Here is a 14,859-nt window from a genome sequence, read left to right as displayed (position 1 = left end):
TCACAAGATAAACACCAAGATGTATGTAATTCGACCAAGATGCCTAAATCCACAAGCGAGAGCACGATCTGCTATGAGAAAATGGAAATAACTTGCAAACCCACAAATTGCAATCATTTCCTCGCCCTCTCAACCAAGATCGAACATGAGAGTAACCCTATGAGAAAACCCATGATGAACCCCACAAAAAAACCCAAGAGAACTCTCTCTCTCTCTCTCTCTCTCTCTCTCTCTCTCTCTAGCTGCTGCAAAGACGTTTCACCCACAAGAAAAAAGCCTTTCCGATTTTGATTTCCCACCATAATACAGTAACTAGGAACTTAGTTGTTTTAGCAAACTTCTAATAGTGGGAGACAAGGTAACATTGCCAAAAATCTCCACCTTAGCTTGCTTCCCAACGACATGAAGATTTTCCATTGATGTCGCCGTCGGTTTGTTGTCACCGCAAAGCGTCATTTGTCTTCTTATGTAATTGCTACACACCATCAAGTCATCCTAGTTCTTACTTCATCTGACTCGATCAATGCGGCTAATGCATGTGCAACTGTCAATTGATTGACTCACCCAGTGAACCCTGGAGAGCGATCTTGATCCGTCCTCATCGCAGGAACTGTCACATCCTTGCTGTCTTCTACTCCCTAGAAAACGATCTTTGCATGAACTGCGAAAGAGGCCATAAATGCGCATATTACTTTATATAGAACTTGCCATCGATATCTAAGGAAAACTAGTCACCATGTCTCCAACTAAATGATACAAGTTGCCACACTTCTCATCTTTCATCAGAACCACATAATCATGTGTGTGGCTCCACTTGCAGTTGAATACCTGCAACCCCTGGAGTCTAACCAGCCAAGAGATTCCAGATTCTTTCGTATCTTTGGGACATAGTACACACCACGCACAGTACGAAATACTTCATGAAATATCTTAATCTTCAGAGTCCCAATTCTCGTGACATCATAAGTGGACCTGTCACCCAAGGACGCTAATTAAACCCGCCCGTATTTCCTAGAACGTATCAAAATAATCCTTCCTAGAGCACACTTCAACATACCACCATGAATATAGAATCTACTCATCATGCGGAAAGTGTAATTACCTGTGGAGACTGTGAGAAAGTATCTCAACATTTCTCTCTGCTCATATGTTACCGCTACCAACGCATTTGTAGCACCACTGCCGACTTGTCATCTTACTTCAGTCAATCCCACTTGATGTGGTCATATTCCTTATAACGATAACATTGCACGCCCTATTCTTTGACCCTAGATCATGACCTCTCTTTTCCTAATCCCATGTGAGACGACTTTCCTCTTTGATTTTCACCATAAAAAATCAACCCATTCTCTCAACTCCTATCAAGAACATTTTTCTTCCGTATCTAATTCAATAAGAGCAATGCCATGACTTCCTCTAACTTCACTAATCCTCCCTATATAATAGAGTTGCCACCAGGTTTTCATATGAATTCAGAAGTAAAATAAGAAGCAAAAGGATCTTCTCTTCTTCTGTTTGCCCAACGGTTTGCCAAGGTAACTCTCTCAAGTAACATTTTGATGACTCCAAACACAAATTGATCTTTAATATTAGTTATGTTATTAATGCTTCAAATGTTGGTTTTGTAATGGTCCTTATATGTAGAAATCAAGCCATTGAAGCATGGTTCCGCATGGAGCTTGGAGCCATGGAGAGATGAGCCAAGCGGGAGACTCAATAACATAGGGATGATCGATGAAGATGTGCTCAATCCCAAGATCATACACTAAGAGAAAACTTAAAGAATTTGAAAATTTATGTCAATTCTTAGAATGTATAAACTAGTCCTTCAATAGTATTTGTGGATAATAGCACTAGGACCAATCTAAAATAAGGGTAATGGAACTAGAGAAGTCTCTAATTATTATGAAATCATTTTAAACTTAAAGTAGACTCTGTATGGTTTTCGAAATGCGTAAAAATGTTGAAATCTGATAAGAAACGAAGGATTTATGATTTTTTGAAGTTAACTGTGTAAAACAATCAGAACCATCCATGGACAACCATTTACGGATGTCCGTGGAACCTGGCGAACATCCGTCGAGGAGTCAATTAAAAAAAATAAAAAAATTCCCACAACTAGTTGGACGAACGCCCATGGACCGTCCGATCCAATTGTTGGAAGCTCTATAGCGGCTAGTTTGGAGTTCCAACCTTAATAAATATGGTATTTTAGTCCCAAAACTCAAGAAGAACGCTCATGGATTTATCTTTGACCAGTGTAGATGGTTTTTAACACCCTTGTGCCTTCAATTGAGGGAATAGGCTTGGGATTTCATTTGTATATCATTTTGAGAGATTGTAGTGAGCACTAATTATTTTATCTTTAAGAACCATCTCGGCTCTTTCTTTAATATATATTTTATGTTGCCTTTTGAAAAAAATAAAAAAAATTTATTTTATTGTTTATTTTTCATTGTAAATTGGTGGAGGGCACCGTATCAACCCTCGGTTACGAGCTTGAGGATAAAGCTCCGCGAGTTGGTGGGAAGGTTCTAGATCAATCTTCAGCTTTGTAAATAGTTTGGTCTTCTCAGCTGCAAGAAGACCGATACAGTGAAGGCTCAAGGATGGAGTTTCCTTGAGAGGGTGGATGTAAGCCGAGTTTGGCCGAACCACTATAAATGGTGCACTTTCTTCTATCTCTCGTTTCTTTATCTTTGTGCATGGTTGATTTCCTTTAGTTGTTAATTTGCTTATTTCTTGGTTTAATTTGTGAATTATCTTTGAGAGAACTAAAAGTTTTTTTTACCCAATGCACCTTCCCTCTTGAGTTGCCTTACTTGGGGCCAACATTCTACCAATTGGTATTAGAGCAAGGGCTCTTGATAGAAGAATTATGTCTAAAAAGATAAAAGACAACCCCATTAGGATACATGGAAGGGCACTCAACATCTAGTCCTCCATTTTTTGATGGATCCATTTATGGATATTGGAAAGCCTATATGAGGATTTTTCTTGAGTCTCTATATTTTGAGATTTGCCAAATAATTGAAAATAATTTTTAAATTCCCAAATAAAATTGGAGTAATACTAACAAAAAATTGTTTTATCTAATGGGAATGAGTGACCAATGATTGCTCGTATGAGCAATGATTGCCTTATGTTATTTTTTGCCCCAAATGTATATGAAAAAAATATCTTTCTCTAGAAATGCTAAAAACATATGGACTACACTTGAAAATTTATACGACGAAAATCATATTTGTCTCATGGGAATGAGTGAAAATGATAAAATTAGTAATTTGCATGATCATAATGATTTATCTGATGATGAATTGTATAATGTTTCTCAAGAATGACTTGGAGAACTAGAAAAGGAAATTTCTAAAATAAAAATACTTAAAAAATCTCTTACAAATTTATCAATGGAGATTAAAAATTTAAAAGGGGGTCTTGAGTTGATTTTTTCAAAAAACTATAATTTGATCCAAGAGAATAAAAAGTTGACTTCAAATTGTGAGGATTTAATATAAAAAAGTAAAACTTTCTAAAAAAAAATAAAATGAAAAATCAAGTTACGATTTAATTCAAGAAATTAAAATAATGAAAGAATAAAATATAAATTTAGTTTTGAAAAATAGTAATCCACGTGAAGAAAATTTTAAGTTAATTTCTAAGAGTCATTGAAAAATGCATCTTCATGTAATAATTCTCATTCTAGTTGCACCACTTCATCGACTGTATGCTATTATTGTGGTAAACTAGGTCATTTTAAATTTAACTGTACAAATAAAAATTTGTATGATGATAGATTTATATAGGTGGAAAAGAAATCATCATGTAAAACAAATTGAAATGAACCCAAGATGATGTGGGTTCCCAAAACCTCAACTTGATCTTATTGGACATCAATCTGATTTAGGTTTTAAGAATATTTTTCTTAAAAGACTTGAAAATTATGTCTTGAAGAATTTTACGCAAGAATCGTAGCCCATGGTTCAATCAAATCACCTTGCTAATGTTCTGATATAAATTTTGCTTTATATTAGGAAATTTATAAATGCTTAATTTTTTAGACAAACCCCTCAACAATTATCCATTTAAATCAAGAAAGGGGGAGTTTGAAGTTGCTTTAAATTTTGTCAAAGATGAGCATTACAATTTTATTTTTTAAAAAATCCCATTTTTTGAAAATTCATATGATTTGTAAAAAAAAATTCTTTCTAGCCCATCAATTTTTTTTTTGCTGCTGCCAAAGGAGGGGGAGAACGTGATGCTTTGGGCTTAATATTGAAAATCATTTTATCAAAGTATGTTTTAAGCATAGAACATATGAAATGAGCTTTTTTTGTTTAAAACAATCATTGAAATTCCAACGATAGGCCTGAGTATTATGATTGACAACTTAGGAGGAGTGAGATTGGGTTATTTATAAAATATTTAATCTTTTGAAAATTTTTTAACCCAATGTGAAGATTAAGAGATCAAAAAAATAATTTAAGCAAGAAAGTTAAATCTAAAGTGCAATGCAAATGAAAAGAGCAAGAGTCAAGAAAGAGTGCACCCGATATTTAAAGTGGTTCGGTCCTCAAACACGAGGCCTACTCCACTCCACCAACCAAACACGTTGATGGGTTCACTATGTTGATCTTCTTAACCTTGGAGAAGACCGGTGCCAATTACAATCTCCAATAGCTTTAACTTTGGTGGCAATCCTCACCACGGAGAGAGGGCTTCGTTTCTCCGAACACTCGCCCAAATACAATGGTTTATCAAGAAAGAAGGAACAAAGAAAAATCCCTTCTAAAGGGTTACAATCTTGAAGAGGATGTACATGAGAGCCTATGATCCAAATCCTAAATCTAGAGGATGAGAGGCATAAAACAAGCTTAATTCACTCTTAGGATGTTCCAAAATGGTTTTAGAGTGTTAGAATTGATAATGGTGAACATTTGATCTCAAGTATATATAGAAAAACCCAAATATGACCGTTTGAGGGCATAATCATAATTCTATGGAAAACCCCAATGGATATAATTTTCTCTTGACATAGTGTTCTCGGAGTTCCGAGAATTTCTCTCGGAGTTCCGGGAATACAAACTGTGATTGGAAATTTTGTCCCTGGACCATTTCTGGGAGCTCCGAGAACTTTCTCTGAGTTCTGAGCTTGAAGCCCCGAGAATTCTCTCGGAGTTCCGAGAAGCCTATTTCCAGCCGGTTTTTAAATATAAAATGCTGATTTGTTTTGGGCTTCATGGACTTCCAATTCGTACCTAGTTGGGATTGTTATGAGGGTTCCAAAGTCTTGGAACACCACAAGGACAATCACTTAGTCATTTAGGGGTGTGTTATTACTTCAGTTATGCTTCTCAAAACCTAAACTAGGATTGGATCTTTACAAACTAATAAGACTTCAAAGATATGGTCTTCACTTTGCATTGCTTCAAGTCTTCTTGCTTCTTGGATCTCTAATGACTTTGGTCTTCTGAATATGGTCCAATAAGAGCGCTTCTTGGACTTGATCCGAGCAACCTTGATGTTAAACTCTCATTATCTACAACTAAGACAATCAAACACATTAGTGATATAAAATCACTTGAGTTTGGAATCATCAAAAGAAGATGAAAATGCCAAGGTGGGAACCATTGGGCCTACAATCTCCCCCTTTTTGATGATGACAAGTATAGGGGATTTTCCAATAAAAGCAAACATATTTTTCTTACCCTAGATTCCCCCCCTTTGTCATCAACAAAAAGATGGGTTAAAAAATCAAAGGGATAAAATTTTCAATTATAAGCTCCCCCTTTTTCAAAGAAAAAATCAGACATTGAACTCTCCCTATTTGGAATACTAACACAACACAAGAGGGGATTTTAAAAACCATAATTGAATGATATTCAAATTTAAGTGCTAGCCCCTAATCTAAAAACAAATATGAATACAATCATGTGGGACCTTTGGGAACCTAAGCTTTCTTGGTCCCACCACAATCCCTAATCTTAGATGCACTTTGGAATTGATAGTGACATAAATTTCACAATAATGGCATTTAACATGAGGGTTAGATAGACTAGTCTTATCATAAAACACATGCTTAGGTCTATGACTAGCTTTCTTCAAGATTATGTCAATGATTTTATCACCATTTAAAAATCCATGAAGACATAATCTTAATCTTTCATTTTCATTATGAAGATGGGTTATTTGATTCAAAAAATCATTATTGTCATCTTCATAACATTTGGAAGAGCTTGCCACATTTTGGAATTTAACTAATTGGCAAGATTTCTCATCCAAGCTACCCTTAAGGGTTTCAATTTCTAGTATAAGATTTTTAATTTGCACTTGAGCTTGAGATTTGGAAGAAGATGATTCATTTTTCAACAAATCAAGTTCATTTTCTAGTTTGAAAATAGATTTCTTAAGAACTTTATTTTTTAAAATTTGGGAATGCAAAGTATTACATAATTCATCATAAGGTATGTTTCCACTATCACTACTAGATGAACTATGAGAAGGGTTTGAATTTACCTCATCTTCATGGGTGAGTGCCATGAAGCATAAATCATCTTTATTTGTTTTCCTTTCACTTGAGCTCTTGCTTGAAGCGCTTGATGCATCCCAAACGGCTACAAGACCTTTGTTCTTCTTCTAATCGTTCTTCTTTCCTTTGTACTTCGAGGATGATGACTTGAGAAGTGGACACTCCGGTCTTTTGTGGCCCGTCTTCTTACAATTGTAGCATCTTAATCCATCCTCTAAGTCACTTTCTTTTTCTTCTTCTTTTTATCTTTCTTGTGCTTCTTTCTCCATAAGCTTTTGAATTTTCTCAATGCTTATTCTTCATCACTATCCGCTTCACTTGAGGAAGATGAGTCCGCCTTGGAGGCTTTGAGTGCTAGGGACCTACTCTCTTTTTCTCTCTTTTGGCTTTTTCTCCTTTTGTCGGCTAGTGAGGAGCATCTCATGAGTGATAAGAGATCCTAAAAGCTCCTCCATAGTGAGCTTAGAGAGATCCTTTGATTCTTATACGGCGGTAACCTTTGGATCCTAATGTGGAAGAAGTGACCTAAGCAACTTACCCACAAGCTCATCATTAGGATAAGATTTACCAAGATTAGCCAATTCATTTGTAATTTTAGAAAACCAGGTAAACATTTCAGAAATATTTTCATTTAGATTCATTCTAAACATTTCATATTTGCTCTTTAACAAGTTTACTTTGGAATCCTTGACTTGAGATGTTCCCTCATGGGTCATTGGTATCCCAAATAACCTTGGCGGAATAAAAAAGAGTTACCCTATTAAACTCCTCCGTACATAAAGCATAAAATAAAGAATTAATAGCTTTGTAATTCAAGTTTGCTTACCTTTTCTCTACAACATTCCATTCTTCAAATGACTTGGAAGGCAAAGTGTATCCATTGTTAACAATATGCCAAAGCTCCACATATATCGAAAGAAGATAGATGCGCATCCTTGTCTTCCAATGTCCATAGTTGGACCCATCAAAGAAAGGAGGTCTAGCTGTGGAATGGCCTTCCGGAAGTCCGATAACAATCATGTTTGCCATTTAACAATAGAAAAGTTGCCAACGATCTTTCCCTTGTTAGATTTTGAACAACCTTACCAAAGTTAAAAAAATCTCTTCTAAGAGCCAAGGCTTTGATACCAAGTGAAAGTCCAACGATAGGCCCGAGTATTATAATTGACCACTTAGGAGGAGGGAAATTGGGTTATTTATAAAAAACAATGTTTAATCTTTTGAAAAACTTTAACCCAATGTGAAGATTAAGAGATCAAAAAAATAATTTAAGCAAGAAAGTTAAATCTAAACTGCAATGCAAATGAAAAGAGCAAGAGTCAAGAAAGAGTACACCCGAGATTTAAAGTGGTTCGGTCTTCAAACACGAGGCCTACTCCACTCCACCAACCAAACACGTTGATGGGTTCACTATGTTGATCTTCTTAACCTTGGAGAAGACCGGTGCCAATTACAATCTCCAATAGCTTTAACCTTGGTGGCAATCCTTACCACGGAGAGAGGGCTTCGCTTCTCCGAATACTCGCCCAAATACAATGATTTATCAAGAAAGAAAGAACAAAGAAAAATCCCTTCCAAAGGGTTACAATCTTGAAGAGGATGTACAAATGAGAGCCTATGATCCAAATCCTAAATCTAGAGGATGAGAGGTATAAAACAAGCTTAATTCACTCTTAGGATGTTCCAATATGGTTTTAGAATGTTAGAATTGATAATGGTAGGACTCATCCTCACGACAACCCATCATTAGTACCACCTTGACAAAATTGGGTTTCTTCTGATGCCCCTCTTTGGTAAATAGTACATGGCCCGCGAATGGCAAAGTAAGAAGACATCAAAATTTTGTTAGTGGGGACTAATGATAAGGTTGTAAGACTCGCATCGGATACTTAGGCACACAACCTTTACCGATGAGTCCTACTGTCAGGTCCTTAAGTGAAACCTCTCGCTGATGGTTTTGAGTTTAAAATGGTGTGATTGTTTGAATGAGTCTTGAGCGGGCGTCGCTTTTAACAGCTGGGAGGGTCATTTGAAGTCAGGTTTGTTGCCTGACCTGGGGAGGGACCTAGAGGGATGTCGTTTTGACATCCAGTGCTAAGGTTGATGAAAAGAATGCTTTTATGGCATCCATTGTTTGATATGAAGGATCATGTATGAGATTTGATTGAATAACGTAGATGCGTTGTTGGCATCAAACCTAGGATTTGAATGGATTAGATCAAAGGGGATACCGTGTTCTAACGGGCCTTTGATTTGGGAAGATGTCTTTCCAGCACCTAAGGTTGATGTCTTGAGGGTTGGCCAAAAGACAAGTGTCGTACGCTTGCAGACACCTAGAAGATGGGATGCTTTTCTAGCGTACAGTGCATGGTGCCTTAAGGGTTGGCCAAAAGGCTGGTGTAGTACGAATATAGACACTTGCAAGGTGGGATGGTTTCTAGCATCCAGTGCAAGGTTGCCATCTGCTGATAGGCTTTGGTTTGGCGGATATCTTGGAATATCCCGTGTCTTAAGGGCGGGCCAAAAGACTGGCATTTGTATGGATAAAAACACCTAAAAGGTTGGGATGCTTTTCTAGCATCTATTGCAAGGTTTCCATGTGCTAATGGGCTCTGGTTTGGCATATATCCTGTAATATCTTGTGTCTTAAGGTGTGGCCAAAAGACTGGCATTTGTACGGATACTAACGCCTACAAGGTTGGGATGCTTTTCTAGCATCCAGTGCAAGGTTCCCTCTGCTAATGGGCATAGGTTTGGCGGATATGCTGGAATATCTTGTGTATTAAGGGTGGCCCAAAAGACTGGTGTTTGTACGAATACAAACGCCTACAAGGTTGGGATACTTTTCTAACATCTAGTGCAAGGTTGCCGTCTGCTAACTGGCTTTGGTTTGGCGGATATCCTAGAATATCCTGTGTCTTAAGGGTTGGCCAAAAGATTGATCCTGTACGGATACAAACACCTACAAGGTTGGATTAGTAAGCGTAAGTATTTTTTCATTTGATAGTACCGAAAGGCGGACTCCATGTTAGGACGGGTCCCAAAGTTTGCTTTTGAAGGGAGTGGGGATATGTAGTGATGAGGTCCGATTGAGGATGAAAGGATCCTTAGTGACGGGTGTGGGACCCGATCCCGCGAGAGGGGCTCAACCCGCCTCTCTCTTGGTCTCTAGTACCCACGCGAGCGGCGTGTGCTTTTGATTATTGATATGAATCATCTTTTCCGTGAACTTGGGATCACTAAAGCAATCCGAATTTCACGCAAAAGATGATTCATATCAATAATCAAAAGCACACGCCGCTTGCATGGGTACGAGAGACCAAGAGAGAGGCGGGTCGCGCCCCTCTCGCGGTATCGGGTCCCACAGACTGGCGACTCTGCTGGGGATTCTTGGTATTGGCAAACTGAAATCTTGATCTAAATACATGGAAACTTGTAATCTAAAACAATGGCCTTTTCTCCTGACAAGTATTTGGACAAAAATTTCTCGATGGTGATGGTATTCAATGGACTGGATGGAAATTCAGAATTTTAATGATTCATCTTGCTGAGAAATCGGTCCAACCATCGTCATTTATGAGACTCTCCCAAGCCTATAGTGCCTTTCTGGGACATGGTCTTCTAATGAAGCTGTGCCTTCTGACGTTTCTGCTTCTGAATACTTTTGGAAGTGGCTTTGCTTAAACCAGATCTTTCACATGACTCCTGAAGTTCTTCCCTCAAGATTCGTATGGCTCAGTTACAATTGCGGATAAGCTGACGCCTTACCTCTTTCACCAAGACGGTTGCAACTTTTCGATATGAAGACAACGACCGACTCTACTTAAAAGAGGAAAACTTAGTAGAAGATACTATTCAATGGATTGAGGTTTCTGAACGGATGAACAAAAAGGAACATGAATTGACTGACTAGACAGACACACAGTGATGCTTCTGACTTAGTTAGTATTTTATTTGGTAAGTCTGGCCTTTCAATGAGTAGTATTGCAATTGACAAACAATTGACTTCTTTAAAACAATAATACTCCAAGGATTTGATTATCACTCCTTAGATCGCTTGGTTTCATGCCCCTAGTTTCGAGGATTTAGACTGTGCCTGCGTGAACTTCTTGAATCCTTGATCTTGATACTAGATATAACATTTTTGGATATTTCCTCTCACCATGACCAAGTCGCCTTTTTCAGGTTTTCAACTTGGCGGACCGTTTGACCTTAACTTTTGCTTGAGTCGCCCTTTCGGGTTTTCAATTCAGCAGGTGGATGATCCTAAATTTTGCCTAGACTGCCCTTTCGAGGTTTTAGCCTAGCGGATATTCAAACTCCATTTTGTTCTTTTTTTCTCTCTCTCTTTTTTTTTTTAGGTTTTTCTTTCTGTTCCTTAGCTCTGAACACGAGAAGGACTTTTATGGGTAAGGTATGGTTGGACAAAAAAAGGCTAAAGGCTTGTAAATTCTGACTGAACCTGTAAACAGGTTACCTACGTATCCCGGTGTAGGAATCAGGTTATGCGTAGTTCAGGGCAGATGCCCTTAGTATAAAGGTAAAATTATTATTATTTTTTTCTTATGATAGACTTTTCCTTGTCTCTCTCTTTTTTTTGAAGGACCGAACCTAGATTGACCAAGTATAAAGGTAAAATATTTTTCTCTCTAATGGATTGATTTTGACAGCGACCGAACTTAGGTTGACGAAGCTGCATACGTACCCCAGTGTAGGGATCAGGCCGAGCGTAGTTCAGGGCAGATACCCCTAGTGTAATGGGTTTTCAAAGAAAATATCAATTAGCCTCTGTGGTACCTAGCCCGTGAGGGAGTGTGGGGCGCGAGCCGCCACGCGCTCTCTCTTGGTCTCTCGTATCCACGCGATTGGCGTGTGCATTTAATTATTGATTTGAATTCGTCTTTCATGTGAACTTGGGATCACTAAGGCAATCCGAATTCCACACGAAAGAGACTGACAGAGTCGCCACCTAGATGTGGGATCTAGGACCCGAAATTAACCAGAAATCTAGACTCGCTACCTGGTTACGAGAATGGAAGGTATGGGGAGTTATCCGCCACATGCACCATTCCTGCCCGATAATCGGTCTTCGATTCCAAAAGCTAACTCTTTTAAATTTACTCTATGTTAATGTGCGAACTAAGTGACATGCATCCTATGATCTAATTTCAATGTGAATCCTAGATGTGTATCTTGATTTATTAATTTGTCTGGATTCATTCTAAGTGAAAGTTCTCCTAGAATTCTAATTTCATGGAAAGCCCTAAATGATTTGATTAAGCATTTACAAGAAAATTAATATCCAAAACACCACAATTTGTTGTGGTGCCGACTCGCGGGTGGTATGCCGTCAGACATCCAAGCTGCCTACGTACCCAAGCCTCACTGGGATCAGAGTCGACGTAGTTCGGTGCACCTAAGCTAAGCTACTTATGCCTAACTCAACTAGGACACCGACCTAGACGGGATTGACTGTTTCAACAGTTTTAGGAGAAGTTATTTAATTCAAGTTGAGGATTTTATTATCTTAAGATTTCATCTAAGATGCTATATGATTCTCATCTAAATGCAAATGGTCCCTTAGACTAATGCAGGTTTGCCTACATCCTAGTTTACTAGGCTTGTCCTAGGGAAAGATTGGGTGACTAGTGTAACTAGACCTATGGCACGGTTGCTATACATAGCAAACGTCCGTGATGAGGCTGGACTCCTAACTCTAGGACTCCCTAAAACCTAAGACTCCCTAAAACTTAGGACACGACACGACACCGGTGTTCCTAAATTGGGCTCTAAGGGTCCTTACGACGGAAACCGTAATCCAACGGTTCCGAGAGACACGAGGTGAATCGATTTCAGTTCTTGAGGTTAGTGAAAAAAGGGATGGAAGAGATGATGAAATAGTGTGAGGGAATGAGAAAGATAGAGAAAGGTGCGACTGAACTTGGGAGTGCCAAATTGCCTACGTACCCCGCGATGGGGATCAAGCCACACGTAGTTCCGCTGGGGAGGTTGCTTGGATTTTGGAAAACAGGATTGGTATTTGGATCAGGAATCGGGTTTGTATTTGAGCATTGGACTTGAGATTCAGAAACATTGATTTAGCAATGGGATTTTGGAATTGGGAATTTGCATCAAAGAATTGAGCATATAGGAATCATCAAGGGTTTGAATTTTGGGAATTCAAAATGGGCGGGCTTATGAGATTCGGTCAAATGGATTCAGACATGCGACTCAGATTGTGTTGGGATATGACTTGGTTAGGCAAAAGGGAGGAAGTTCTATTAGGTGTAAAAGGGCATTAGTAGAATAGGGGAATGACTCGGTTGTGACATGGAAGGCCGCAACTTGGTCGAATGCGACTCGGTTGCATTGGGATGGGTTGATTAAGGAATTGGATTGAGTCAACTAAGGGGAGAGTCCAATCGGTTAAAGAGGTTGAGCATACTCGACTAGAGAGTTGGGTCAACTCGACTAGGGAGGTTGGCTAGAGTTGACTCAGTTGAGCTGGGTTGGGATCCCACTTGGATGGATTGTATTGGGGCGATTTGACTTAAGCTGCAGGTGGCCTGGCTGGGTTAGATTTAATGTAACCAGATTTATGGATAAATGGTGTGCCTCAGTGAGTGGACAAAGGTATGGCTTGGGTTGATGTGACTCGGTTGAGTTGTGCTAGGGTCAGGTTAGGTGGGGTTAATGGTTGAGTTGGATTGGATTGGGTTAATGGTCAAGGTCAAGTGCGGGTTGACTTGGCTTAGACTGGATTGGAACTGGTTGAGCGTGGATTGGGGTGCGGCTTGAGGTTTGGGTGGTTGGAGTATCTTAGGAACCAATAGGGCAAAGTGGCTCTTAAGGGGAATGAATTAATTGGGCCGAATGGGCCCGATGGCCGGGTTAACTGGGTTGGCCGGGTCTATTGTAGGGGTGTATGAGGGTACTGTTGGGTGGATGAATGAAAGGCATGTGGTGTATGATGTGTGGCTATGGTTATAGGGTTTAAGGCTTATGGGTATGGGTTTAGGTGTGGTTAATGGTTAGGTTGGATTGGGTTAATGGTTAGGGTCAAGTGAGTCGGGTCTAAGTTAGGAGCAAACCCGAGACTAGCCATGGTCTAACTAGGAGGAAGCAGGGTACAAACCAGGGTGCGGACCAGGGTGCACCAGGGTGCGAACCAGCAGGGAACCAGGGTGCGAACCAGCAGGGGAACCAGGGTGCAACCAGCAGGGAACCTGGGTGCAACCAGCAGCGAACCTGGGTGCAACCAGGGTCTAACCAGAGTGCGAACCAGCAGGGAACCAGGGTGCGAACCAGCAGGGGAACCAGGGTGCAACCAGCAGGGAAACCAGGGTGCAACCAGCAGGGAACCTGGGTGCAACCCGCAGGGAACCTGGGTGTGAACCAGTATCGAACCTGGGTGCAACCAGCAACGAACCTGGGTGCAACCAGGGTCTAACCAGAGTGCGAACCAGCAGGGAACCAGGGTGCGAACCAGTATCGAACCTGGGTGCAACCAGCAACGAACCTGGGTGCAACCAGGGTCTAACCAGAGGCTAACCAGGGGGAACCAGGGTGTGAACCATTAGGGAAAAATAAAAATGAAGATAAGATGGGTTAAGAGAAGAGGGAAACATGTATAACTTCAAAGTCTACCATCAAGAAGAATGAGTAAAGATTGATCCTAGATGCTTCCTAACATGGTTTTTCTTTTAAAGTAAAAGATATGCATGAAAACAGACCCTACATAGAATTGAAATAAATGCCTACCTCTTTGAAAACCCACTTTGTGTTTGATTTTTCTTTGATGTTAATTCCTTGAAGATGATTCCTTGCTTGATAATGACTGCTTTTGATATATATCACCCAACGTATCACCCGATCCGGCAAGGATGGCCGAACCCTTGAAGAGATGAGGGAGAGGGATGAATTTTCTAAGAGAGGGATTCTTTTTCTTCTTCTCCCTTGGATGGTGGGATGAGAGGGTATTTATAGGAGAATGGGATAGGAGGTTAGGTGAGGTTAGGTGAGGTTAGGTAAGGTTAGGTGAGGTTAGGTGAGGTTAGGTGAGGTTTGGGTGGTTAGGATGAGAGGAGAGGTTAGGTGAGGTTAGGTGAGGTTTGGATGGTTAGGATGAGAGGAGAGGTTAGGTGGTTTTGGATGGTGAGACCCAGGTCAAGATCTGTCATTGATCTAACGATTTACGGAAATCGGGTCTCGGAATGGAATCAGGGTCCGGGCTATGAAGTGACCCTAGCTTATTTTGTCCCGATTGATGATCCGTAAAGTCAGATCAAGATATTAATGACCTAAAACATATAAATCAATGATAGAGGGGGTTC

This window comes from Tasmannia lanceolata, unplaced genomic scaffold, assembly GCF_043159265.1.
Source record: "Tasmannia lanceolata isolate RefF3 unplaced genomic scaffold, GAP_Taslan_0.1 ptg000018l, whole genome shotgun sequence".
Classification (NCBI taxonomy): domain Eukaryota; kingdom Viridiplantae; phylum Streptophyta; class Magnoliopsida; order Canellales; family Winteraceae; genus Tasmannia; species Tasmannia lanceolata.
This window is presented reverse-complemented; position numbering follows the sequence as displayed.